The sequence below is a fragment of the Somniosus microcephalus genome, chromosome 11 (assembly GCF_052327205.1).
Source record: "Somniosus microcephalus isolate GS21.2 chromosome 11, FLI_Smic_1.0, whole genome shotgun sequence".
Classification (NCBI taxonomy): Eukaryota; Metazoa; Chordata; class Chondrichthyes; order Squaliformes; family Somniosidae; genus Somniosus; species Somniosus microcephalus.
In genome coordinates, this window is record NC_140997.1 from 41,569,265 (window position 1) to 41,594,030 (window position 24,766).

A 24,766-nucleotide genomic window follows, 5' to 3' on the forward strand; every position below is an offset into this window, starting at 1 on the left:
CCCTCATCTCCCCCCTCCCCCTCCCCCCTCATCTCCCCCCTCCCCCTCCCCCCTCATCTCCCCCCTCCCCCTCCCCCTCATCTCCCCCCTCCCCCTCCCCCCTCATCTCCCCCCTCCCCCTCCCCCCTCATCTCCCCCCTCCCCCTCCCCCCTCATCTCCCCCCTCCCCCTCCCCCCTCATCTCCCCCCTCCCCCCTCCCCCCTCCTCTTCCCCCCCTTCCCCCTCCTCCCCTCCTTTTAAAGCCAATTAGGGAAAATGTATTAAATTGATACAAAAAGTAGTATATGCAGTAGTTTGCTGAGATGATCCTGTGTTTTCCACCACTGCAAGTTGAAATGATGTTTGAAGATAGAGATGTTTTTAAATAATGAAACAGATGTCATGGTATGGACTTTATTTGTGGACTTCAATTTCATAATTTTCCCATACCTATAAGCAGAAGAAAAGAACATCCTTGATATTGGTTGAATGTGGTGGCCTGATGTGAAGAATGATAAAGTGCTTAGAAAATGTCACAATTCAGTGGAGAGTAAGAATGGTGAAATAATGAAATAAATTACTTCAGCATTTGAGTGGGAGCAGGAGGAGGGAGTTCTCCTTTAAACCATTCTTGTTAAAATATGGTTCAAAGTATCCAAGAGTTTTAGTAATCTACTATACTTTGTAAATTCTTCTAATATGACATAGTCCTGCATCAAAGGAATGGAATAAATTGGCAAGAAAAGTTCCATAAGCTTCTTGCCAGTATTAATGGAGTTTGTTGTCATGAATTTTATGCTTTGTATTTCTTATTGGTGATAACATTTACATGAAAAATATGAAATGGTTTGCAATGTTAAGCTAAGATTGAGCAACTGCTACTGCTGTGTATCTTTATTTGGCTGTAGTATCCATTACTGAAGCGTTTTGGAATGGCTATGGCATCTAAAACACAGCTAAATAAAAGGGCAACTCTCCTTTTATGGGATGGGGGTGGGGAGACATTACCAAATGGGCCATTGTGTTTGCTTGTTTTGAAAACTTGCAAAATCAGTTAAATGCTTTAATTTTCAGTGTACCTGAAAAACTTTATAAGTGTCTTCAGCTGTTAATCTGTGTCAACAATGCACCGTCTCGCTTAATTACATCTTAATCAAGTATAATTCTTTCTTAGGAATGAATGACTGATACATGCCAGCTGGCACTGACCTCACTAGAAAAACTTTATTTTAGTTTGATTCTAGTCTCGTAAATAACTTGACAATGCAAAAGCAAACTCTAAATATATCTGTTGTGATTCTTCTTGCAGACTGCCCTTGTGTGTCATTTCTTACCTGGACAGGAAGCCAAAAGCTTGACATTTGACCCTCTCCCAACACTCAATGCACAGAGATTGGCCAGTTGGGCTGCCAATTAAACATGATACTAATTAATTTGGGACAGATCCTTTCTTATCTTATGATCTTTGCCCTTTTTCAATTCTAGAAGTCTTATTTTTGACACTTCGTTATCCTATTCTCTTTTCACACTGAACCGATGTCATGGTCGCTAATGTTTTCCTACTCTCATACTAGTTATTTGCCTAGTTTCATTTCTCAGAAGTAAATTGAGCAATGTTACTTTCCTTGTTGGATTAGATACATACAGATCCAGGAAGCAGTTTTGCAAGCATTCTAAAAAGCAATCCCCCATTTGACCAAATGTATTGACTTTGGGATAGTTAAAATCGCCCAATATTATTCCCCTATTATTGCATATAAGTCTTTGAACTGCCTGCAGACGTCCCCCTCTGGTTCATCGCTATTGTTCAGTTCTCTGCAGTGCATTTCTAGAATTGTACCATTTCCTTTCTTGTTTCTTAACTCTATCCAATCATCACAGGAGAAACAGTTTTGTCATTTTACTATTGCCGGTAATATTTGTTCCACTTGGCTGCAATTTGGAATTGTTAAATTGTTTCTGCCTGAGATCCTATGCAGAAAACTCCTTTCTCTCTCCCATGTCTCTGAAAGTACCATTTCTTAACAATAATATGGGTGGATTATCAATTGCTTACCTTTAGGTGTAGTGTTCTTCATTGTTTAGATCAAACTGTACTCCATATTCTCTTTGCAGACCTTAATTTGGGATAAAATTTAGCTTTAGTCATATGGTGGTCAAAGTCAAAATTGCAAGCCAAGTTGTTTACTTCAGCTATTTTTAATGTTAATCTGGCTGCCGACATCAGTCCCCATATGAGTGACTGATGTATGCCTTGTAGCTGTATGAGAAGTAATTCTGTCACCAGGTTTCTGAGATGTCCCCCACTCTCCATCTCCCACCTCCAGCTGCTCAGCGACTCCAGATATTTCTAAAACAGCCTCCTCTGCTGTTGTAAGGTTTGCAAATGATGGAGGGCCACTACCGGTTCTCTCCCTCTCCCTCTTATTTTGGGCTCTCTTTTCCTGTAAGGAGGAAAGAAGAAAAGGTTGAGTGAGGGTGATGGAATGAGTGTAAGGAATGGATGGGTTAGATCTTTAGAGGGTGACTATGATAGAATGGGGTGTCAAAGCTAAGTGGCCTCCTTGTGTGCTGTTAGTTGGTATGATTGCACTAGGGTGAGTGTGAGGGATGGCTAATCAGATGGGGATGTGATAATGTAGATAGAGGAGGAGGGGTAGGTGTATGTGCAAGGTATGTTGGCGTGAGTAAGGATGTGCAGGAGTAGGGTTGGGAAGGTAGAGTGATGGTGATGTGATGAGAGGCACAGCAGGATAAAGTTGAGTGTGGCTTTGCACTCACGTTTCCTGATCTAATGAGATCATTGAAACGTTTGTGGCACTGCACCCAGGGCCTCCTGACCACATCCCTGCTGTCGACCTCCTCTGCAATCTCCAACCAAACTGTTTCGGTCTCCTCGGGAGGTCTCTTCCGCCCATTGGAAGGGAAGAGGACCTCCTTGCGTGCTCTGACTCCCTTTACAAGCATATGGAGGGAGTCATCGGAGAACCTGGGTGCAGCCCTCTGCCTCTGTGCAGTCATTTCCAAGTGTTTTCAGCACTCCAATGCTGTAGTGCATTGACTGCGCTACTTTAGAATAACCTTCAAATATAATGTGGCCATTGTCCCTTTATATATCTCGGCTGAAAACGCATCATGGATGATGTCATCACACCCGTACCATTTCATTGGGCCGGGTAACGCGCAGGGCGGGCTTAATAGGCCCTATTGACGTAAAGTTGTTTTGTGTAGTGTGATAGACAAGGTACAGACTTAGCGAACATAGCCTAGCGATCGAAAAAGGCAGACACAGGCAGACCAGGCTGCCAAGAGAAGACAGGATATGCTCTCACTGCAGTCAGGGAGTAGTTGAGACAGAGATGCACTTCCTCACAGCCTGTGGAAAATATCAGGGCATCAGAGAGAATTTCTATCAAAAATTCTCACAAATATGCCCTGAATTCAGAAATCTGACTGACAACCAAAAACTCCCATTCCTACTGGGGGAGGAGAGAAGCTGTGTAACACTGGCGGCACACTATGTTACAGCTTGCCATGAACAGAGAGACAACCAGTAAACTAAGACAAGAGTATATATAAACAAGGCGAAAATATATTTATAAACTCAGGGATATACCTGTTTATACACTATGAATGGAACCGCGTTTATGTGTTCAACCATAAATGTATTTTGATGCTTTGGCAACATAAGATGTACCTTATCATGCCAATAAAGCAATTTGTATTGTATTGTATTGATAGAGCCAGCAACGGGGTCGCAATCCGCCATGGCTACTGTCTTGTTTTGCACACTTTGTAAAAAAATAATAAATTGCAGGACAACGGAGTATTACAGTTTAAACTCTTTTATGAAGCATCAGGCCTGTGATCTCAATCATACAGCACAATGGGGACAAGATGGAGTTAAGACCCTTTACAGATGCCTGCAGGCCAATGACAACTCAGCATGTGATCACATGTGAATATAATAGGTATTCCTTGCAGATGCCTGCGGGCCAATGATAATTCAATATGCAAATGTTACATCCCCTTTCTTTTAAAAGAAAAATGTTATGCATTGCTTTTAAACCTTTCTTCTACATAATGGCCCAGAACTTGGTGTCGGGGGCTTGCCGCGCGTGCAAGCCCCCGATCTGCACTCACCCTGCATGCTGACATCTGAAGCCCGGGCCTGCTTGCATTTCCTGTCACAGGCCCGGTTCAGATGTCAGCGCGCAGTGCTTACCTGATCCAGCGGCGTAGTTAGTGCGATGTGCCGGCTGGGATCAGGTGAGCACTGTACAACCAATCAGGGGAGGGGAAGGTTCATTCATGAGTTTGAGAGTAAGAACTGTCAAACTCATGAAAACTATGGGGGCCCAAAACACTATTTAAACTTTAAATAAAAATTTAAAAAACATCCCAATCATTAAATTAAGTATAAATAAGTTTTAAAAAAAAATTTAAACAATTTTTTTATGAAAAAAATAAATTTTTAATAAAAAGGGTCTAAAACTAAACTTACCTTATTGTAGATTCTTTAAAATAATAAACCTGTGGGGAAAAAAATTCTAAATTACACTAAAACACTACTTACCTGTAAAAGTAAATACTTACGTGTGCTTTTTACAAGCGTAAAGACCGGAGGCCTTTAGACATGCGCAAATCCCCCAAAACAGAGGAAATCCAAGACGCACGCGCTGCCCCCTACAGCGCACGCGCTAGCCTCTTCACCTCTTGGGTTAGAGGAGAGGAAATGCTGGTTTTCAGCGCATGCGCTGTGCATGCTGAAAACCAGCATTTCCTCCGGCCAGATGCGTGAGTACCCCTTCCGTACTCACGCGTTTGGGGAGGAATTACTGCCCCAATGTTCTCGGTATATATAAGTAAACTCAGCATTTAACTAGCGCTGAAAACATCTCAACATTTCAATAATGATGTACAGTTTTTTAGGGCAGCGATCTGCTTACACCCTTTGACAGTTCACAAGTCAAGGATAACTCTAGGCTTGACCTCTCGTCCCGACCTTGTGTGGTATGGAACTGAGCATGCTCCTGAATCGGTCAACAAATCCGGTTCAGGTTTAGGTTCAGGTAAGTATGATGTGTTTTGTGTATTGCTCTGTTCATCACACTCTGTTGAACTGATCCTCTCGTTGGAATGACAGTGTTGTTCCTTGGTGTTCAGGAGGTGCCTGCGATTGCGGCGGTACACCTGTCCTTCTGGGGTGCGGACGTGATACGATCGCTCAGTGTCAGCTGGCTGGATGACGACTGCTAGCTCTTCCAGTAGTCATGCTCCTGGATTCTGACGGATTCTCCATTGTGCAGCGGCGGCAGTAGTCTAGCTGACCTGTCATAGTATTTCTTTTGGTGTTGCTGTCTCTGTACACGTTTTGCATGCACTTGCTTGCAGCTGACGACCTGCCAGGGCCTGTCTGGGATACGGTGAGGTATCATGGGCTCTTTGACATTTGATGGGCGGCGTTCTAGACAAATGGAACATTTTCCAACAATGTCCTCAATGTGTTTGCACATTCCGGGCCAAAACATAATGTCACGTGCTCTTGGTTTGCATTTTCCCATGCCCATATGTCCAGCATGAATTTTTGTCAACATCTCTTTGAGACTGGTAGGAATGATGATTTTCTCCCCTTTGAAAACGATTCTGTTGATTTGTGACAGTTCGTCTCTGTGGTTCCAGAATTCAGATATGCTCTGAGGGCATTTCCTCCTTTCCTCAGGCCATCCTTTGTGTATGACTTTGCTCAGCAGTGTGAGTTGTGCATCTTTCTCTGTTTCTGCTCGGATCTCCTTCAGTTTTGAGTCACTCACAGGTAAGCTATTGTACACCATGTGCACCTGCACATCCATGCCTTCACTGAGGCTGCTGTCCTGGTAGCTAAGAGACTTTCTGGAGAGCGTGTCTGCGATAGGAATGTCTTTGCCTGGACGGTGAATGATTGTGAAGTCGTACTTCTGTAGCAGAAGGATCATTCTCTGTAGCCTTGGTGGGGCTGCGGCTAGTGGTTTCCTCATGATTGACTCGAGGGGCTTGTGGTCGGATTCCACAATGACTTGTCGGCCATAGACATACTGGTGGAAACACTTACATCCAAACAGAATTTCATATAGCTCTTTCTCGATTTGAGCATAGTTGATTTCACTGCCTGAGAAAGATCTGGAAGCGTAGCCGATGGGCTTTCCTTCTAGCAGTAATACTGCGCCTAGTCCGTACTTTGACGCGTCCACTTGTAGTCTGAGCTCTTTGTTGGGGTCGAAGTAGGCAAGAACTGGTCCTGGTTCTCTGGTGATTAGGTCTTTCATTTTCTGAAATGCTGTGTCATGTTGTTTGTCCCAACGGAACTCATTGGATTGTTTGAGCAACTGACGCATGGGTGCGTTGATTTCGGAGAGGCTCGGGGCAAACTTGGCTAAGTAGTTAACCATGCCTAGTACTGTCTCTAGCTCTGCGCGGTTCTTCGGCGGCTCCATCTTCTTGATGGCAGAGATTTTTTCTGGATCCGGCTTAATGCCATCAGTTGAGAGGCGATGCCCGAAATAACTGATCTCGGTGGATCCGATTATGCTTTTCTCGGGGTTGAGCCGGATACCTTTCTCCCGTGATCTTTGTAGCATCACACGGAGGTTCCTGTCATGTTCCTCTCTATTCCTGCCATAGATGAGGATGTCGTCTACGATTACGACTACTCCATCGAGGCCTTCATAGATTTCGTCAATCTTCCGCTGGAATTCATCCTGAGCTGAGATAAGACCAAATGGTAAATGCAGAAATCGTTAGCGTCCAAATGGTGTGTTGAACGTTGTTAGCTTAGATGACTCTTCCGTGAGCTTGATAGTCCAGTATCCTGATCGTGTGTCCATTACACTGAAGTAACGTGCTCCCACTAGCTTGGGTGTGATGTCACCTAGCGTTGGTAGAGGGTAGTGAGGGCGTTTGATAGCCTTGTTCAAATCTCTGGGGTCGAGACAGACTTTGAGCCTGCCTGTACGTGGTTTCTCAACCACTACTAACGCGTTGACCCACTCTGTCGGTTCTGTTTCCCGGACGATGATTTCTGTATTCTCAATGCACTGCAGCTCCTCCTTCAGGCAACTACGTAGAGCAAGGGGTATCCTTCTCGGTGGGCAAACCACAGGGGTTGCTGCTGGGTCAAGGTGAATAGTGCATTCACCTGGGAATAGTCCGATTCCTTTGAAAACGTCAGCAAACTCCTCCATGACTGTCTGCTTCTCAACTGGTGCTGTCAATGATAGCACTAGCTTGACAAGGTCCATGTCTAAACATGCCTATAGACCTAGCACTGGAGGTGCTTGAGTGTCAACAATGTAAAAGCTCAACATCATGTCGCTTTCTTTGTACTTGCATTTCATCACGCATGTGCCTTTTACAATGAGCTGCTCACCCCCATAGCTGGTCAGTCTGCGTGAGGTGGGCTTTAGCTCACACTCATCCTTCAAGCTGTGATACTCAGAGGAATTACATTAACCTGAGCTCCAGTGTCTAGTTTAAACCTAAGCTCTGTGCCCTGTTTTCCTATTTCAATATCAGCAAAGGCTTGCTCAGTCTCTGAAATCTGTTTTTTCTGTGACACAGAATCAATAAACAGTTCCTCTGCATTTGGCTGTCACTGTGTACTGCTTTTCAAAAAATAGTCCTGCAGACTTTAGCAAAGTGGTTCCATTTACCACATTTAGCACATTGCCTTCCTTTGGCAGGGCAGTACTCCTTTTCCCCATGCATCTGGTTTCCACAATATCCACAGTTTTTGAAGCATTTTATGTCTGTGTCGCTCATTTTTCGAACTCTGAAACACACTCTCTGGGCGGTGTTCTTTGGTGTGTGTCTATTAACTGCGTGCACTGTCTGTTCACTCGAGCTGCTCGTGGCGCCTGTTATGGTTTTCAACTGTGCTTGGGCTATCTTGTGCGATCTAGCTATGTCCACAGCTTTGTCCAACGTTAGCCCGGACCCAACATTCAAAAGTTTCTCTCTCACTTTAGCTGAATGTATTCCAAACATGTAGTGTATGTGCCTTTAAGAGCCCCTGTGTACTGTAATGCCGGTAATGGCCACTCGGGCTATATAAGCCTGTATATTGTGTTGTATCAGTTAGTTCACCTCCAGACTTTGTTCAGTAAACACCTGTGAAACCAACTCCTGCCTTCAGTGTCTCAATTAATACACGGACACAACAGTGGTGACGAATTGGAAACGGACTTACCTGCAATTCGGCAGCACCTCAAGGACATCGATTCCTCAGACGTCCAAAGTCGAAGAAAAGCAAGAAAAAAAAAGCTGTGGTTTCACCAGCTAGCCGAGCTGGTGGCAGGTACTGCAATAATCCTTCCTGGGCGGCGGGCTGGGGCTCCATCGGCTGGCTCTGCAGCGAGGCCAAGCAGCGAAGGCGGAGGCAAGCAGAAACAGACGGGGGGGGGAGCACTCGGGAGATGACCGGCGCTGCAAAGCAGGTTGGCGTTCGGACCTAGCAGAGAGAGTCTGGCGGGAACGAGTCTCCACCTGTAAATAAAAATTTTTTAAAAACCGCGGAAAACAGCGTTGTCGTCAGCAGCAGCAGCGGCGGGAAAGTGCGGGAAGCGCCATATCTTTTCTGCAGGAAAGAAAGAAAAGCGCGGGAAGCGCCATTTTTTTTCCAGGATGCCTAAGGCTGACAATATTGATGCTTTTGATAACGATATAGAGGATTGGACCACATATGTGGAAAGAGTGGAGGTATATTGCACCGCAAATGGAATAGAAAATGATAAAAAGGCATCAGTACTTCTAAATCTAATGGGCGCAAAGACATACAGGCTGTTACGAAACTTAATCACTCCAGCCAAACCAAAGGACAAGAATTTTAAGGAAATTGTTGATACCCTACAGGAGCACTTAAACCCAACACCGCTGCTGATCGCGGAACGATTCAAATTCTTCAAGAGGAATCAGCACAAGAATGAAAGTAATGCTGATTACCTCACTGAATTAAGAAAGCTATCAAAGCACTGCCAATTCGGGGCAGGACTGGCAGATTATCTTCGAGACAAATTCGTCTGCGGTCTCCTAAGTGAAGGAACACAGAAAAGGCTGCTTTCTGAGAAAGATTTGACACTGGACAAGGCTTTCAGTATGGCTGTATCATACGAGGCAGCCGCAAGAGGAGCTGCAGAGATACAGCAAAAGACACAGGACTTCGGCACCCATGAAATGACACAGGGTTTCGAGAGATGTTATCGCTGCGGCAGATCCACCCATGACCAGAGGGACTGCTGGTTCAAGGACAAAGCATGCAGGCAATGCGGAAAGATTGGACACATTGCACGGCTATGCCGATCTGGACAAAAAATCCACGGACAGGAAAAAAAAAATTAATAAAGAAAAGTACAGAAAGGTACAAATGATGACGGACAGTAGCTCCGAAGACCAGAAGAGCGATAGCGACTCCGGAAACAAGAGACTAAGCTGTCTCAAATTACATAATGTAATTGCCAAAGAAGATTACCAGACCATTTGGGTTACCCTCACGATAGCAGGGTCCCCAGTTAAAATGGAGCTAGATACAGGATCAGCTCTGACCGTCATAAATCGACGGGATTACGAGCGGCTATTTCCGCATATACCTTTAAAAGACACATCCATTATCTTGAAAACATATACGGGGCAGAAAGTATACCCCAAAGGAAAAATAAGGGTGCCTGTTGTATACAACGGCAAGGAAATACAGAAGTTGTATTTATACGTTCTACAAGATGGTGGTCCACCGCTGTTGGGACGTGAATGGATCAGGAAGATACGTTTAGACTGGTACTCCATTCAGGCACTGACGGTGACCAGTAAGGAAAAAAATGATGATGACGTCATACCTGAACGATTAAAAGACATCTTGGCCAACGCCAAGGAAGTGTTTCAAGAGAAACTAGGAACCTTGAAAGGCATCACCGCCTCAATAAAAGTGGAAGATGCGGCAATTCCCAAGTTTTTTAAGGCAAGGCCGGTGCCATACGCAATTTGTCCAGCAGTCGAGGCAGAGCTGGAGAATTTGGAAAAGGCAGGCGTATTATCCAAGATAGATTGGAGCGAGTGGGCAACACCCATCGTCCCGGTCATGAAGAAAATGTTGAATAATGATAAATCTGAAGAACAGAGAAAAATTTGCATCTGTGGAGACTTCAAGGTGACTGTAAACCCGGTCCTTCACACGGTACAGTATCCAGAAGATATTTTCGCCTCACTATCCGGAGGGAAACGTTTCATCAAAATTGACTTGGCACAGGCATATCTACAGATGGAGGTGGAAGAGGCCTCTAAAAAGTATCTCACGATAAATACACACAAAGGCCTGTACCAGTACAATCGACTGGTTTTCGGAGTAGCATCAGCTCCAGCTATCTGGCAAAGAGCTATGGAGCAAGTCCTCCAAGGGATTCCGGGGACTCAATGCTACCTAGACGACATCCTTGTAACAGGAGAAAACGACAACGAGCACCTTGCCAATTTGGAGCAGGTGCTCACTAGGCTGAGAGAACGGGGCCTACGAGCAAATCACCCCAAGTGCGAATTTTTCCAGAATCAAATATCATATTGTGGCCACATAATTAATAAGGAAGGGTTGCATAAGTCACCTGAAAAAATTGAAGCGGTCATAAAAGCCCCAGCACCTGAAAATGTTTCACAATTAAGGTCGTTCCTGGGATTAATAAATTACTATCATAAATTTTTACCGAACTTATCAACTCTTCTGCACCCTCTTAATGAACTGCTACAAACAGGAGTAATTTGGAAATGGAGCGAAGACTGTAAACGTGCCTTCCATAAATGCAAAGACTTAATCACGTCCAAGGAAGTTTTGGCTCATTACAACCCATCACTGCCAATCAGACTGGCGTGCGATGCATCCCCTTACGGCGTAGGAGCGGTATTATCGCATAGATTCCCTGATGGCTCGGAACGGCCGATAGCTTTTGCGTCATGCTCATTGAACTCAGCTGACCGTAACTATGCCCAAATCGACAGGGAAGCACTCAGCCTGGTATGGGGAGTGAAGAAATTCAACCATTACCTACATGGACAAAAATTTTCCTTGTTGACTTACCATCAACCCCTCATCTCCATATTCAACCCTAAAAAGGGTGTTCCCATTATGACAGCGCAAAGGCTACAGAGGTGGTCCCTTTTTCTAGGGGCACACCAATATAACATAGAATACAAAGGATCAAAACAGCATGGGAATGCTGACGGTTTATCGCGCCTACCGTTACCAACGGTAGAAGAGGCACCTACAGTAGACCCAGTGGAGATGTTCCACTCTACCATAGTCGAATGCCTACCAATAACAAATTCTGCCATTGAAAGGGAAACGAGAAATGACCCGACTCTCTCACGAGTCTACGATTTAACAGTGAAGGGATGGCGAACCACTGTTGCCAGCATTCTCGCAAAGAAGAGAACAGCTGTCAGTGTGCCGAGGAACCTTGATGTGTGGATCCAGAGTGGTGATTCCACCCAAACTCCAGGATAAAGTTCTAAAAGGAGCTTCACGAGGGGCATCTGGGTGGAGTGAAAATGAAAAACCTAGCCAGGGCGTTTGTATGGTGGCCAGGTATCGATGGAGACATCGAAGAAATGACCAAGAGCTGCCTAGGATGCCAGAAGGTCCAAAACGCTCCACCACAAGCCCCTCTACATCCATGGGAGTGGCCCTCATCTCCATGGCAAAGGGTACACATCGACTTTGCTGGTCCATTTATGGACTCAATGTTCTTAATCGCGGTTGATGCACACTCCCAAGTGGCCGGAGGTAATAAAGATATCCTCCACCACCACGGAAAAAACCATCACAGTATTAAGGACCATATTTGCCAGGAATGGGCTGCCTGAACAGATCTGTTCTGATAATGGACCGCAATTTGTGTCCGAAGAATTCTGGAAGTTCTTAAAAAACAATGGGGTTAAGCACTACACGTCCACCCCATACCACCCTGCCACCAATGGATTGGCTGAAAGGTTTGTCCAGACCTTCAAGAAGGCCATAAAGGCCATGGGTAATGAAGACATAAAACTTCAGCATAAGGTGGATAACTTCTTGTTTGCATACAGGAATGCAACACATATGGTTACAAACCAAACTCCCGCCATGATGTTCTTCAATAGAAGCCTAAGATGCTGGCTGGATTTGATCAAGCCAAACATCAGAAGGGACGTGGAGAACCGGCAATTTCTAGGCATGAATGAAAGGCCAACTAGAACCTTCCAGATAGGTCAACAAGTTTTGGCCCGGGACTACCGTACCGAGAAATGGCAGCCTGGAACTATTTGCACATGACTAGGACCGCTGATGTATACCGTGGACATTGGAGAAAGCATAATAAGGCGCCATGCTGACCAAATCATAGAGTCATCCGAAAAGGGACAACCTACACCACAACTCTATATGCCTAATGATGAAGTAGAGATACCCATAGTATCTACCTCTGATCCGGTGATACTGGAACCAGATGTACCCGACACTGGCATTCAAGCCGAATCAGCCTTGCCAAAAGAACCTACTACACCACCAGAAACTACTACACCACCGAGGCGTTATCCGGACCGAGTCAGGAAGCCTCCAGAGAGACTGACTTATAATTGATTAACTGCAGCAATGTGTAGATTATTGTTCTTGTAACATGTAATTAATGATTACTTAAAATATTATGTACTGGTTGGCTAAAAGGGGAGGAATTGTAGTGTATGTGCCTTTAAGAGCCCCCTGTGTACTGTAATGCCGGTAATGGCCACTCGGGCTATATAAGCCTGTATATTGTGTTGTATCAGTTAGTTGACCTCCAGACTTTGTTCAGTAAACACCGGTGAAACCAACTCCTGCCTTCAGTGTCTCTATTAACACACGGACACAACAAAACACGATGCGGTCTCTGACCATTTCATCTTTATCGGCATATTCACAGTCTTTTACCAGTAGTTTTAACTCAGTCACGAACTGTTCAAACAACTCACTAGCTCCTTGAACTTCTGAAACTTGTACCTAGCGAATATCGTATTTGTCTTGGGCATCACATATGCTTCAAAACGGTCAAAAGAACTTTTCAGTACCCTTGCTTCATCTGCGGTGAGAGACCATGTGTTAAAAATGTCTCTCCCTTTTTCTCCGATCCACAGGAGTAGGTAGCTGCATCTTTCTTCCTCCCCTTTGCTTTTCAATGGACCCGAGAACATCAATTCCACGTGTTGCTTGAACTTGCATCATTCTCTATGTAAGTTCAAAGATTCCCAATTCATTCGAGGTAAGGGAGCTCCAACGATGTCCATTTCAAATCCCTGTTCTGACACCATGTCTTGTTTTGCACACTTTGTACAAAAATAATAAGTTGCAGGACAACGGAGTATTACAGTTTAAACTCTTTTATGAAGCATCAGGTCTGTGATGTCAATCATACAGCACAGTGGGGACAAGATGGAGTTAAGACCCTTTACAGATGCCTGCAGGCCAATGACAACTCAGCATGTGATCACATGTGAATATAATAGGTATTCCTTACAGATGCCTGCGGGCCAATGTTAATTCAATATGCAAATGTTACAGCCACCACCTGCACCGGACCCAGCCAGGTAGGGAAAATTCTGGCCTATGTCTCACATTGAGTGTTAAATTCCACATGATTTTTAGTAGTTTATTGATTTCATCCATTGAATCCTTTCCTTAAGTGCAGTAACATATGCATAATCATGTGAATATACGTTGATAGTGTTACCTGTCAGCTGCAGAAGTGTGCAGTATTCCATTGGGTGATACAAAGCTTTGAAATTTGTTATCCTAAAGCTTTGAATTGTTCTTCATTTTGTTATTTCACAGCTTATTTTTCCTGGACAGCCTGTGAATTTAAAAAAATCACAGAAAACTTGAATGCTTCTGTACTTTACTAACAATCCAAAATCCTATACAGTTCAATAAAATGAACAATTATTTTCGGCATAGAATAAAAGATTAAAATGAAATGCTGAATTGCCTAAAAAAATGCCAGATATTGCTCAGTGTATTGGACAAAGCTTCACCTTTTCCAGGCTATCCCCTCCCACTTCCAAAACTGAAGATTCAGTTATTACAAATTAATATTACATTTTCTGTGAATATCGTTATAGAAAGATAGTGGAAGTAAGGAGAACATGCAATAAAGGATAAAAAATAATCTTGAGAAGAGTGTGTGAAGTACTAAATGAAAGCTGCTATTCTTTCGCATTGTGTGAATGTGAAAATATTTTTTGCCTGTTGCTGGCCAAGACGGTGACATAGTGGAGTCTGCATGTCTGTGTACTGTAAATTTAATTAAACCAAATAATTGCAGGGTATCTGATACGTATATAATATATCTTATGCTTCAATAAAATATTAAATATTATTGGCTGAAAAGAACCCACATGTTAAATAGTCTTTACAATTGAGATTGTAGTGTGTCATTTGGAGTAGAGGATAGAAAATAGACTATGGCTTAAAATCTGCATATGGATTGAAAAAAATGTTTGTCACAATTCTAAGTTGTTAAACACTGCACTAAATTAGTGATTGCTGGCTGGAAGATCGAAATTCTTGGTTTGACCTAATCTCAGTATGGTTACTGCAAATGGTAACACGATTACTTTTACAGTACATGTTGGAAAATAGATTGCAAACAAGATTTTTGGTGTCTATATGCTATACTAAGTTAGCACGCTTCTTTCATCCACAGGGCCTGGATTTGAATCCAACCTAGGCTGATGTGATAAAAGTCATCTTAATGAGAGAACTGTAAGGGTAGCGTAAAATGAGATTATGCTGTGTCAACCTAGCTCCTATTGAAAATACAACACAACACAAAAAATAGTTAAACACTAATTAGCAATCTTGCGCAAAGACCTGAGGAAGCCTGATAAGTGCAAAAGCATATGCTGTTGCATCAGGAAAGGGTGATCTTCTAAAGTCCGAGACAAAGTCAAGGAACATTGTTGGAGTGGTGTAAGGGTCTAGAATAGTCTATAACTTATCCGGAAATGCTTGATGCTGACACTGCATGCCAAAAGTTCTATTTTCCAACACTGATACCTCTAACCTAGAGCACAAAATGTAATTCAAAACAAATTAAAAAAATTTTTAAATTGGATGTAGTATTGCTTTCTTTGTGTGGGAGTTGTGGAAGTAGAGAAGGAAGTGATCTGAGATATGAAACATTTTGCAGTTTTTCACTCCTGACAGCAGCGTGGCAGTGACAAAAAAGGACCACTGATCACTAATATTAATCAGTTATGCATTTTTTTTGTACTGAATTTGAAAGAGAGTGTAACAGGCTGAAAGTTTAAGACCATGCATGGATAATTATTACTCTTTGGCTATTGGTCTTCAATGTGTAATACATTTAGCCTATCAAATTACCACTTTTTATGGTACTTCTTTATAACCCCAGAGGAGATACAGCAGAAGAGCATGGTGATTTAAGTAACTGCAGTATTTTGCTGTTATATGATTTAAGTAATGTATTTCTATGTAATGGCAGTCAACATTTATCTCTGATAATCTGACAAATTTGGTTACAATAAGAAGATAAGAACATAAGAATTAGGAGCAGGAGTAGGCCATACAGCCCCTCGTGTCTGCTCTGCCATTCAATATTTTCATGGCTGATCATCAACCTCAACTCCACTTTCCTGCCTGATCCCCATATCCCTTGATTCCCCTAGAGTCCAAAAATCTATCTATCTCAGCCTTGAATAGACTCAATGACTCAGCGTCCACAGCCCTTTGAGGTGGAGAATTCCAAAGATTCACAACCCTCTGAGTGAAGAAGTTCCTCCTCAACTCAGTCTTAAATGACCGACCCCTTATCCTGAGATAATACCCCCTAGTTCTAGACTCTCCAGCCAGGGGAAACAATCTCTCAGCATCTACCCTGTCAATCCCCCTCAGAATCTTGTATGTTTCAAAGAGATCAGCTCTCATTCTTCTAAACTCCAGAGAATATAGAAACAGAAAATGCTGGAAATACTCAGCAGGTTAGGCAGTATCTGTGGAGAGAGAAACAGTTAGCGTTTCAGGTCGATGACCTTTCGTCAGAATGAACTGATGTCAGGCTAACTGGCCTGTAGTTTCCTGTTTACTCTTGCCCTCATTTCTTGAATAGCAGGGTTACATTTGCTACCTTCCAATCTGCTGGGACCATTCTAGAATCTAGGGAATTTTGGAAGATCACACCCAATGCATCCAATATCTCTGCAGCTACCTATTTTAGAACCCTGGGATGTAGGCCATCAGGTCCAGGGGATTTGTCGGCTTTTAGTCCCATTAGTTTCTCAAGTACTTTTTCTCTACTGATATTGATTACTTTCAGTTCCTCACTCTAATTAGCCCCTTGGTTCCCCACTATTTTTTGGTATGCTTTTTGTGTCTTCTACTGTTAAGACAAATATAAAATATTCGTTTAAAGTCTCTGCCATTTCCTTATTCCCCATTATAATATCTCCTGTCTCAGCCTCTAAGGGACCAATGCTTACTTTTGCTATTCTCTTTTTACATACTTGTAGAAGCTCTTACAATCTGTTTTAAATCTCTTGCTAGTTTATTCTCACTCTATTTTCTCCCTTTTTATCAATTTTTGGTCATCCTTTGCTGGTTTCTAAAGCTTTCCCAATCCTCAGGCTTACTGCTATTCTTCTCAACATTATAAGCCTCTTCTTTTAATCTAATACTATCCTCAACTTCTTTAGCTAGCCACGGTGGATCACTTTTCCCATGGAGTTTTTATTTCTCAATGGAATATATATTTGTTGAGAATTTTGGAATATTTCTTCAACTGTTTGCCACTGCTTATCTACCATCATACCTCTTAATGTAATTTCCCAATCTACCTTGGCCAACTCACCCCTCATACTTATGTAATTGGCTTTATTTAAGTTTAAGACTCTTGGCCTAGAAATTCAGTATAGCCACGTTTGGGGCGGTAAAGTCGGGCGGGCGCTAAAGTTTGCGCCCGCCGGAAAGTGGAGGCCAGTTCGCCGATATTCAGTAGCTTTGGGCAAGGAGTTTGGCCGAGCGCTAAAACTGGCGTTGCATACCTATCTTTAGGCGCTAAGCTGGCGGTGCAGACTCATACCGCCGAGGCCGGGCGCAGCGCAGGTGCGGTCATGTTTTGATTGACAGCAGACACCCTGACGCCGGCCAGCTCTTAAAGGGGGAAGGGTCGACTTGGTCTGCTGCCACGCCCTGGATACTGCAGCCCTCCAGCTAGGCCTAAACACTGCTGCTGGAGAGAAATAGCACCAGCAACGATGCAGAGGGCCTGTGAGCGAGCGCAGCGCTTCTCTGCCCATGCTTTGAGGGTGCTGCTTAGGGGTTTGGAGAAGAACAGAGATATCTTGTGCCCGGACAGTGGCAAGAAGGCTCCCAAGAGGCTGTACAGGAGAGCCTGGAGGGAAATCGCCCAGAGGGTCACAGCCAACAGCGATGTCCCCAGGACTGCTGACCAATGCCGGAAGAAGTTTAACGACCTCACTCGGTTGGTCAGGGTGAGTACCCTTTCCAGTGTCCTCCTCATCCTTGCATGTGCACCTCACATTATGGGCAAAGGGACCTCAAAGGCCTAATGGCCAGCCCTCCTCCAGCAGCTATGGCACTGGCATGATCATCAATAGCACTTTCTGCACTTGACACACTGGCCAAGCTATTCGACCATGGGAGGCAGTGCACACACCAACAGGGCACCACACTGGCCAAGCTATTCGACCATGGGAGGCAGTGCACACAACAACAGGGAACCACACTGGCCAAGCTATTCGACCATGGGAGGCAGTGCACACAACAACAGGGCACCACACTGTATTTAGAGGCCGTCCTTTCTCTTGCAGGCCAAGCTGGCGCAGAATCTGAAGAGCCGGACTGTCACCGGGGGAGGCCGTGTCCAGTTCCAGGAGCTCAGTGACCTGGAGGAGCGCGTGGCTCGACTCAGGCGTGCCCGGGTGATTGGCCCCGTTGCTATTGGAGATGCCGACCCTGTGCTGGGCGCCAATGGTAAGGACATGACCGTTTGGACCTCTCTCGTTCCCCTTGCGCTTCAGATCTACATCCTTTGCCACTGTCCCACCAATGCGCATAATGCCACCACTCATGCCTCCCTCGCTGACGCCCTGTCCTCACTCTAAAGCTACTCTTGTGCCTTCCTGCTTTCAGCTGGTGAGGAGGAGGTCCCTGAAGCTGCGAGTGTCAGTCCCTCGGAAGAGGAGGACGACGAGGACCAAGAGGAAGGCGGCACATCGGGGGAACCCTCATCCGCGCCAGGGGATGGTAATGGAGGGGACACGTCTTGCCTGGAAGAGAGCCAGGGGGAAGTGTTGCAGGGGGGTGTAGCTCCTGTGCCCAGTGGCGTCCAGCCACGCGGGAAGGGTCGGGCAGCACGGCTGCCTTCTCCCCAGAGGGGGGAAGTGTTGCAGGGGAGGGCAGTTGCTGGGCCCAGTGGTGTCCAGCCACGCGGGAAGGGTCGGGCAGCACGGCTGCCTTCTCCCCAGAGGGGGGAAGTGTTGCAGGGGAGGGCAGTTGCTGGGCCCAGTGGCGTCCAGCCACGCGGGAAGGGTCGGCCAGCTCGGCGGCCTTCTCCCCAGAGGGAGAGTCCGGCCTCCAGTCCGGAGACGGTCCTCGCCCAGGAGGTGCGCCTCCTTGATCAAATGTCCGCGGACTCGGAGCGGCGCCACACCGAGTTCATGGGGGTTGTGGGACAGCTGCCTCAGGCCATTGAGTCCCTGGCTCATAGTGTGGCCGATTTCGGGGACTCACAGGCCAGGGGTGTCGAAGAACTCGCGGCAGCACAGGACGCGAGTCGAGAGTTCATGAGTGGTGCCGTCCAGACACTGGCTGGTCTGATGCGGGCACAGACCAGGGCAGTACGGGCACTCACTTCTGCCACACTCGCTGTGTCACGGACGCATCGTCACGGCACCCGCCGCGCTGCTGCAGCACAGCGGTCTGGCCTTCACCAGATTGCTGCGCTTGCTGCAGTGCCAGCCCGGCCGAGTGCCAGTGTCTCTGGCGACCAGCGAGCGCCTGGCATCAGCCACCTTGCCCCCATTGCTGCAGCCGCCACTGCCACTCCCCCAGCAAAGCTGCGACGAGCTGCTGGAGAGACTGATGCTGCCCAGCCACAGCTGCAGCAGTCAGCAGCCGGCCCCACCAGGGCCGGACCTCGTCCAGGCCGACCCCCAAAGGCATCTGCCGTCACGCATTGTGCCCCTCCGGAGCCTTCCCCCAGCCTTGCAACACCCACAGGGCCCAGGTTGAGGCGGAGCAGCAGGTCGGGCAGGGGCCGGACAAGCCTGCACAAGGACTCGCCCTCTCGGCACACCAAGTAGAGTGTGTTGCCAAATGCTTTCTTATATGGGGGTGTTTGTGTTCTGTATGGGGGGGGTTTATTTTGGTAAGGCCGAAGATGAAGGCAAATGTTTTTTTAGATGGGGGTGTTTGTGTTCTGTATGGGGGGGTTAGTCTTGGTAAGGCCGAGGATGAAGGCCAATTGGATGGACAAGTTTTGTTATTCCTCCCCAGGTTGTGGGAGTGAGATATGTTTTTGACTGTTTTTTGGGGGTCTTGTCTGTTTTTGTGTTTCATGTGGGAAGGGCCCTGAGTTTGTTAAATAAAGCTTTTTATTTATTCAGCTTGTCCATGTGTAATGTTTCAAGTGGTTGTTGCGTTAACCGGCTGAGGGCTTGCGGAGCGGCTGCATTCAGGTGCATTCATTGCCACAAGCCATTCCCTGACGGGGCCTAGAAGTGTCGTTCAATAAGCCGCCGGCGGACGGCCCTTGGACCTTGTGGCTCCCTCCTGGGCTGGTACTCCTCCTCCTCCTCCTCCTCCTCCTCCTCATGGTCCTCCTGCTCGTCCTCCTGAGGTGGTGGGCCAACGTGAGGTGGCAGTGCCTGAGTCCTGCGGATAGCCAGGTTGTGCAGCATGCAGCAAACGACGACGAACTGGGAGACTCTATCCGGCGAATACTGTAGAGATCTGCCGGAACGATCCAGGCAGCGGAACCGTTGCTTGAGGACGCCAATCGTTTGCTCTATGATGTTCCTTGTGGCTTGATGGCTTTCGTTGTATGCCTCCTCAGCAGGGGTCCTGGGCGCGCAGAGCGGGGTCATGAGCCATGTACACAAAGGGTAGCCCTTGTCCCCGATAAGCCATCCCCTTGGGGGAGGCTGTGCCTGGAACATGTCAGCCACAGTAGTCTGGCGCAGGATAAATGCATCGTGGCTGCTTCCTGGAAAGCGGGCATTGACAGCTAGGATGCGCTGCCTGTGGTCACACACCAGCTGTACATTGAGGGAATGGTAGCCCTTCCGGTTGCGGTAATCCTCGGCATTGTCGATAGGTGCCCGCATAGCCACATGCGTGCAGTCAATGGCGCCCTGCACCATGGGGAAGTCGGCGATCCTGGCAAATCCGACTGCACGCTGCTCCTGCCTCTCTAGGGTCATGGGGAAGGAGATGAATTGGTGTCTCCTTGCGAAAAGGGCACCGGTGACCTGCCGGATGCAGCGATGCACGGCGAACTGGGAGATGTTCGCTATGTCCCCAGCAGCGGCTTGGAAGGAGCCGCTTGCATAAAAGTTAAGAGCCACCGTGACCTTCACTTCCACCGACAGAGACGTCCTGCACATCAGCTGTGGACGCAGATCTCTGTGAAGCAGCTGGCAGATCTCTGCAACCACCTCCCTTCTGAAGCGCAGCCTCTTAACACAATGCGCGGCAGTCATGGTGAGATAGGACACCTGCTGCCGGTATTCCCTGAGTGGGTAAGGCCTACGTTGCCGACGCCTGATGGCCCCTCTGTGTCTAGGCATGGCTGCCCCTCTCACACAGCGTCTGCGAGCCCTTCGCACATAATGCTGGAACTGAGGGTTTCCACCCCATGCAGCCCCCATAATATACTTGCAAACAGTGAAATCACAATGAGTCAAATTTCCAAGCTCTGGCCAGAAGCCAAAAATACCTCCTATGTTGTCCCAAATCAGTAAGGTCTGTTCCTTGGTCTCTGTCCAGAAATCCAAAGCACTAAAGTCATTGCAGCAAAATGGCTGGCCTTTATAGTCCAGTCTAAGTGCCCTTTAATTAGCGCTCCCCGAGGCCCGCAGGGCCTCTGCTGCGTTCCACTTCACAGTTCTTAACAGCGCCACGCCCACATTGGGCGGGCGCCACTGAAGTTCCGGTTTGGGGCGCACAAACAGCGTTGCACGACGAAATGACGTCATAAGCTGCTCGCGCAGCTGAGCGGGCGCAAACACTTTGCGCCGGCGCTAAATGTCAACTGAAGTTGGGCGTAGGCGCAGATCGGTCTGCGCCCGGGCGCTAAGTGCCTAGCGCTCCAAATCTACCCCTCTTATGGCGCTAACGGCTGGCGAACGCAACTGAATTTCTAGGCCCTTGTGTTGGATTTAAGTATTTCACTCTCGCACTCAATAGTCGGAATTTTACCGGCACTCAGAGTGCGAGTTTGGAGGTGGGTCCGCTGTCAAAATCACAAAGATCGACAGCGAGTCGGTATCCCGCTGTAAACCCGCCTCCTTGTCAGTTTCCCAAGTGTCGGATCTGTCATCCCTGAACAGACCCGACTCCACGCGGCAGGTCAGCCAATTTAGATAGTTAAAAGCTTATTAAAAGGTAGTTAAGAACCATGTTCCCATTTTACAAGGTTTTCAACGAGGTTCCCGGAGAGCCGCTATCACGTCAGGTAAGTATGTCGGGTTCTTAATGAATGTGAATTACTGTGAATAGGTGAAAGCTGCAAAAATGGTACAAAACCTACCATTTCACTGTTGTTCACTTCCCAATCTTAGAAGCTGGAGCATTAATGATTTGGAACCCACTTTTGAGCTTTATGTGCTTTTGAAGTGTTTGGCGTAATCTCTCTATCCACTGTCACCATTTGGAACAACCTATCTCAACATTGACAGACTACTCCTGTCATCTCGACCTCACCTACCATCCATTCCATCAGCATCAGTGCCCTTGAAAAAACCTCACGTTGGTCCTCAGAATCCCAACACGATGAGCCCCAACACCAGCATCACCAGGCACACCAGCAGCACCAACATCCACACCAACCTTCTCCGCAGTTAACTGATGCTACACTGGACACAGGGCATCATCACCCATGCACACTGCTGCCCGGGACACCAGCGATGGCCTCACCATGTCCAGATTTGCTTCACTTAACGCTGTACACCCTGGCAGCCACATGATGCACCAGGTTGGCACCACCCCACACCAGCACCATAAATCATCCCTACAATGTCCAAGCTATTCCTTTTGCACTCATCACTATTGGCGGTGGGGGGGGGGGGGTGGTCGTTATGTCTTGCCATTCACTGCAACTCACAAAGACACTTTCAAAGGTACACACAAATCTGTCCAAGAAGGCAAAGTGGTAACAATAAGGATTTCAATGCTTGACAACACATTAACAGAAAGTTCACACGAACATTGGCTAAAACACTCAAGTGCCTACCCTGTGTGTTGTTGGTATGATTGGACTAGGATGAGGGTGAGTGTGAGGGGTGGCTAGTGAGATGGGGAAGTGATAATATAGATAGAGAAGGATGGGTGGAGGTGCAAGGTAAGTTGGCGTGAGTAAGGATGTGCAGGAGTAGGGTAGGGAAGGCAGAGTGATGGGGATGTGATGAGTGGCACAGGAGGATGAGGTTAAGTGTGGCTTTGCAGTAACATTTCATGATCTACTGTGATCATTGAAAGGTTTGCGCCACTGCAGCTAGGTTCTCCTGACAACAACCCTGCTTGTGTTCTCCTGTGCAATATGCAACCAGGCTGCGTTGGTGGCCTGGGGAGGTCTCTACTGCCCATTGGAAGGAAAGAGAACCTCCCTGTGTGCTGTGACTCGCTCCATAAGCATATGGAGGGAGTCATAGTAGAGCCTGGGTGCTGCCGTGCACCTTTGTGCAGTGTTTGTCAGTGTTTGCAGCACCTCAGTGCTGTAGAACACTGACAGCACAACTGTCAAAATGAATGTGGACATGGCCCCTTTAAGGAAACCAGCTGATGACGCATCATCAGATGACGTCATCAGATCCGCTTTGTTTTAATTGGCTGAGAACCTCGCAGTGCAGGCTTAACAAGCCCAATCAGGGAAAAATCACTTGGAGGAGGCGGGATGAAGACAGGTGCGGAGTTTGAGGCTGCTGTCTACTCCGGCCGCACCGGACTCGCCACGGCTGGTGAAATCACGGCCATTGTGAAATTCTATCATATTATGATCACTCTTCCCCAAAGGATTCTTTACTATGAGATTACTAATTAGCCCTGTCTCATTACACAATACAAGATCTAAAATAGACTCTTCCCTGGTTGGTTCCATTATATATTATTCTAAGAAACTGCCTTGAATGCATTCCATTAACTCGTCCTTCAGTCTACCTTTGCCAATTTGATTTGCCCAGTCGATTAAAGTCCCCCATGATTATTGTATTATCTTTGTTACAAGCTCCTATTATTTGTTGATTAATACTCTGTCCAATGGTATAGCTACTGTTTGGGGGCCTATAAACTGCTCCCACCAGTGTTTTTTGCCCTTTGTTACTAATTCTACTTCCTTATCTTCCGAGCTGAGATCCTTTCTCACAACTGTCCTTATATCATCCTTTATTATCAGGGCTATCCCCCTATCCTTTTCCATTCTCCCTGTCTTTATGAAATGTCAAGTACCCTGGAATATTTAGTTCCCAACCTTGGTTACCCTGCAACCACATCTCTGCAATGGCCATTAGATCAAAGTCATTCATCTCCATTTGTGCCACTAATTCATCTATCTTATGCTTCATGCATTCAGATAAAGAGCCTTTAATTTTAACTTTTTACCATTATTCCCTGCTTTTGCCTTATTCACTAATTACTAGATTTAGTTTAAGTTATAGGTAGATGAAATTAAATTAAATGTTTACCTGTAACACACAGCACTACAAGTATTGGAGGCAGAAAGCAGCACCTCCTTCCCCCTCTGCTCTGAATTCGCACTCTCTTCAAATTCCCAACTTTAGCACTTTGTTTAGAAGCATGCTGTTTAAGACCATTCTTTGCAGACCACAGGCGAAGTAACTATTTAGACCTTGGTTAGAAGATTACATTAATAATGCCCAAAAACCTGGCTTTTGAGTTGATACCTAAACAATGAGTCAGCATCCTCCTACATCCTTGGTGATTTTCATGATGTTTATAAATCATTGAAAATGGATTTTGGCTTTTGTATTAAAGGCTAACTTGCACTCGAATATATTTGGCTATCCTTTCCCACTGCTGTTTGTTGATGCAGGGATCCTCGATTTTCAAACAATAGGCATCCCGTGCAAATCAGCATTAATGTGTAATGTTAGTTAAACTGGATCAGAGTGATTAATGATCAATAATAATACATGAATGCAGTTCATAGCTGTTGGATTTTTTGAAAAGCAAGTTATTAAAACATCTAATAACAGATAAATGGGCTAATGAGGCTGCTGTTTTGCTTTACCATCGCTCAACTGCCTCGGAGCTTGCCATCCATGATAGCTGAGGAAAACTTAAATGCAAAAGATTTAAAATATACATTTTTGTAAAGCATCATCAAATCACAAAAAATAACTTCTTGTCCTCTAGTGGGCTGTATTTGATTGAAGTACAAGACCATAGGATTGTTTTCAGTCTAGTTTCATATTCTGAATTACAGTCTGCTGTACTCCCTCACATTCATTATTACTTAAGTTGATCTCGTTAGTTTAAAAAAAAGTATGCCT

The 24,766-nt window shown here is 46.0% G+C and overlaps 1 long non-coding RNA gene across 1 annotated transcript; it reads right to left on the bottom strand.

Moving 5' to 3' along the window:
* Positions 1-380: 380 nt before the first annotated feature.
* Positions 381-24,162, bottom strand: LOC147110512 (uncharacterized). The gene is made up of 4 exons (XR_015080099.1): positions 23,939-24,162; positions 13,732-13,851; positions 2,037-2,097; positions 381-430 (listed from the first exon to the last, which is right to left on the bottom strand). It is a non-coding gene; the product is annotated as an uncharacterized LOC147110512 (long non-coding RNA).
* Between the last annotated feature and the right edge of the window lie 604 nt (positions 24,163-24,766).